Raw genomic sequence first — 4,273 nt, forward strand, 5'->3', positions numbered from 1 at the left:
CCACAAGCCTGAATAGTTCTCCTTAGTACCAGGGCTGTGCTTTCTCACCTTGGGGCTCTCTGACCCAATCCCCACTGCTCTATCCCAGCTTCCACATATGAAGAAGATTTTTTTCTTTTTTCTTTTTATTATTTCTATAATTTTTTTCTTTATTTCTACTTCCAGCCCTAGCTCAAGAGCCTCTTAAATTTTAACATAATCAAGAAGTGGCCTAGAGTCAAAACACACTTTTGAGAAAAGAAAGAAATCTCATTTTCTCCCTCACACTCCCAAATGCCAACAAGCCCGAATGATGCTAGGAGGTTAAAGGGACTGCAGCAGGAGACCCTGGTTCAATCTGTGGCATAATATTGGATTTCCCAAGCACCACTGATGTGACCCCATCACAAACCCAACCAACCAACCAATAGCAAGAAAGAGTCCTTTGCTGAATATTTTCTCTCTAACCAACAGGATGACCTGCTCATCGTGCCCTCCCTCCTTCTCACTCCTCCCTCCCTCCCTCCCTCCTATCTCCCTTTTTTCCTTCCTTCCTTCCTTCCCTCTTTCCTCCCTCCCTCCTTCCCTCCTTCCTTCCTTCCTTCCTTCCTTCCTTCCTTCCTTCCTTCCTTCCTTCCTTCCTTCCTTCCTTCCTTCCTTCCTTCCTTCCTTCCTTCTTTCCTTCTCCCCTTCCCTTCTTCTTTTCTTCCTATTGTTGGCTCTGGATTCAAGATCCATTCCAAAGAGAACAGAGACTAGTCAGTACTGTAAATGCAGGGGAAATTTATTCCCGCAAGCTTGGGTCAACCACCTCCTAAGAAAATGGCGACCTCTAGTGGGCTCGCAAGCCCCTTTTTTATTTATAGGGAATTTAGGGATTCCCACCTCTGGGTAGTTGATTTTATTTATTTATTTATTTATTTATTTATTTATTTATTCATTCATTCATTCATTCATTCATTTTAAATAACTTTATTTAAGCACCATGATTACAAACATATCTGTTTCAGTCATAAAAAGAACACCCCCCTTCACCAGTGCAATCTTTCCACCACCAATGTTCCCATCTTTCTTCTCCCCCACTCCCTGCCTTTATTAGAGACAGGCATTCTACTTCTCTCACTCACTACCATTGTCATGGTAGTTGTTAGTGTAGTTATTTCTCTAACTGCACTCACTACTCTTTGTGATGAGGTTGGCAGAGACATTTAACTGCTTTTCCACCCTGCACATCAGTACCTTCAGGGGAACCTCGCTATGTCCACATGCTATCAGAGCCCCTAGTTCCAGATAAAGCCTGGAAAAGTACAACCCTGTCCCTCTGCTCCCACTGGCCCAGCTAGGCTGGCCTCATAGCTCACAAATAATTCCCTCGCAGGGGCATGGATCCAGCTGTGTTGCCCTATGGTTAGGAGGTGCTCCCACTAGGGTCACTGTCTGCTTAGGAAGAGAGTCGATGGATACTAGGCCTGAGGCCAGAAGTTCTCTGCTCTCCTCCCAGTGTGGAAGGCTAATGAGGAGCCTTGCATAGTAGGTCTGAAGAAAGTACCCCTTTCTGAGGCAGGGGCAGAGCCATCTGATGAACTCAGACTTCTCAACTGGGAAGCAACTGGAACTGCTCATTCGAGCACAGTCACCAGCTCAGTGTGGGGCAGGGAGAGGAGGCAGCAGTCTGGATCTAGCCACCACAGATTGTGACAAGCTGCCCCAGACCAGCCTGACCCTTGGCATGGCTCAGAGATCTGTCCCAGAGCCCTCCAAAAGTTGCTTGCTTCTAGAAGAAAATGCCAATTCACTAGCCAGGCTCCTTGGGCCTTGCGTGGTCTCCAGAGATGTGGCAGATCCTCCTCCCTGCAGGGGACCCAAGAGAGGAGAGAGAGAAAGGGATCTTTTCTAGGTGAAGGCCCACATTTCAGAAAGCAGGCAGACTCACCACACAATGAGCTCTTGCTGTACTGAAAAGACCCTTCTTCTAGATGGGTAGATCATGCAGTGGGCCATGCATTGGCCATGAACACGACTAACCCTTATGAGTCCCTGAGAACTAGTTCTAGCTCCCCACACTCCACCATGAGTAATCCCTGAGCACAGAGTCAGGAGTCAGTCACCCCTGAGTATCTCTAGCCTCTGGCCTGTCTGAGGTCTGCCTCTCTCCTTCCTCCCCCTGGCCTGCCCACTTCTATTTTGTTGGCTACCCTGTTCCTTATATAAGGCCTTTCTTCTCACAAAATGCTACCCACAATGCATTCATTTCTGGGGTCTGACCCAGAAAATCCTCCAAAACAAGGTATCTTAAAACAATAGAATTTTGTGCCCCTAATTTCTAGAGGGCAAAGTCCTCAGCCCCCACTCTTACTTCAATTGGCCTTGGAACTTCGGGGAATTCTGTGCCAATGGGTTATGAGCACTGAAATTGGTCTCTCTGTCTCTCTCTTCATATGCCCTGCCAACCCCGAGTTGTCCCCTCTTTTTACCAGAACACTTAGGCCATGAGCCTAGTCCAAGGACCATAGAGAAAGTACAAGAGTTAAGGTCACTTCCTTTGCTACCAAGCTGACACCAGTCTAATCTCTAATACCATTAGGGAGTGATCCCTGAGCATAGAGTCCTAAGTAATTCCTGAGCATTCCTAGATGTGACCCACCTCCTACAGAAAAATAATAAAATAAAATCACAATCCAGGATGATCTGTGACATCTGCAGAAGAGGAGACAGGATCCCAGATCGTTCCAGTAACCAGGCCACACTAAAGAGATTCCATTTCACATCAGCCTGGGACAGTCAAGGCCAAGGTTTCAAGTATGGGAAAGGTCTTGTCCATTGGTCTTATTGTCTTTTTTCTTTCTTTCTTTTGTCATTTTAAATTGATATCTTGTGGCTTACAATGCAAATTAATGATCATTTTTTAGACCCATTATCCCAACCATTGGTCTTGTTTTCCTCTCCTTGTTTCTCAAGTACAATAGAATCCTGAGTTCAAGTCCTATAGACTTAGGCCTCAGGAGAGCACTGTCCTTAGAGATTTCCAATTTAGCTCCCAAGCAGAGTGGTGTTTGGTGTTTGGACCAAGATAAGTAGAGACTTCTGAGTTCTTTCAAACTGCCCTGGCTCATATATGGAAATGCTCTCACTACTAAGAGGAAACTTGGCCTCTTGACCACTGGAAATGAAAATTTGAGAGAAGTTGGTGGATGCACAGGCAGCCTTTAGCTCTCATTATAACATCTTTAAAGGACCAGAAAAAGACGGCTCTTTATAACCAAAGAATCTATATGGAAATGCTCAAGACTTACATCATCGAAACATGAAATGTTGACACCTACTTGTGCAGGACAAGTTTAAATGACACTCTCCGAGACAAGAGCACAGGGAAATAAAAGAGCAAAGGACAAGAGAACATGAAAAGTTCAGAGGAGAAAGGACACACAGGCTTACCTATCTGGATCTAATAGCAGAAAAGAGGGAAGGAGGGGCGGGGACGAATATGTAAGAGAATATGCTAGATCAAATTACTAACAAGGAAGTCACAAGAACAAGGTCATCCATTATGCTTGTGGCTGATCTGTGTGCTTCTTATGCCATGACATAGGACAAACCTCTGACAGGTGTCATGAAAAGCCAATCAATCTCTGGCCTGCAAATTTCCCACACAAGGAGGAGGCACTCAGGGCCAGAGAGATAGCATGGAGGTAGGGTAGTTGCCTTGCATGCAGAAGGATGGGGTTTGAATCCCAGCATCCCATATGGTCCCCCGAGCCTGCCAGGAGCGATTTCTGAGCGTAGAGACAGGAGTAATCCCTGAGTGCTGCTGGGTGTGACTCCCCCCCCCCACTCAAAAAAGGGGGAGGCACTCATGGTGTTTGGCACCAAGAGAAGCAACCTAGAGCCTGAAAGATGGTACAGTGGGGAAGGTGCTTGCCTCGTATGTAGCCTACCTGGTTTGATCCCGAGCACCACCTACAATCCCCTCAACACCACAAAGAGTGACTCCAGAACACAGAGCCAGTATTAGGGAGCACAACCACCAAGTGTAACCCAAAAACAAGAACAAAATAATTGAATGTAAGTAAGTAAACAATAACCTTGAAAAATGCTCTCCTTCTCCTTCAGGCACTGGAGAAAGGAAGATAGATTGGAAATTTCCTTTGATGGGTTTCTAAGAAGAACCAAATAAGAATGAACTAAAAGAGACCTAGCAAAGTAAATAACTACCATAATAAAGACATGTTTTATTATTATAGCACTACAAACAAATAAGTCCATAAACATAAAAGGGGACCTCTATATCATTATG

This window comes from Suncus etruscus, chromosome 4 (genome assembly GCF_024139225.1).
Source record: "Suncus etruscus isolate mSunEtr1 chromosome 4, mSunEtr1.pri.cur, whole genome shotgun sequence".
Taxonomy (NCBI): domain Eukaryota; kingdom Metazoa; phylum Chordata; class Mammalia; order Eulipotyphla; family Soricidae; genus Suncus; species Suncus etruscus.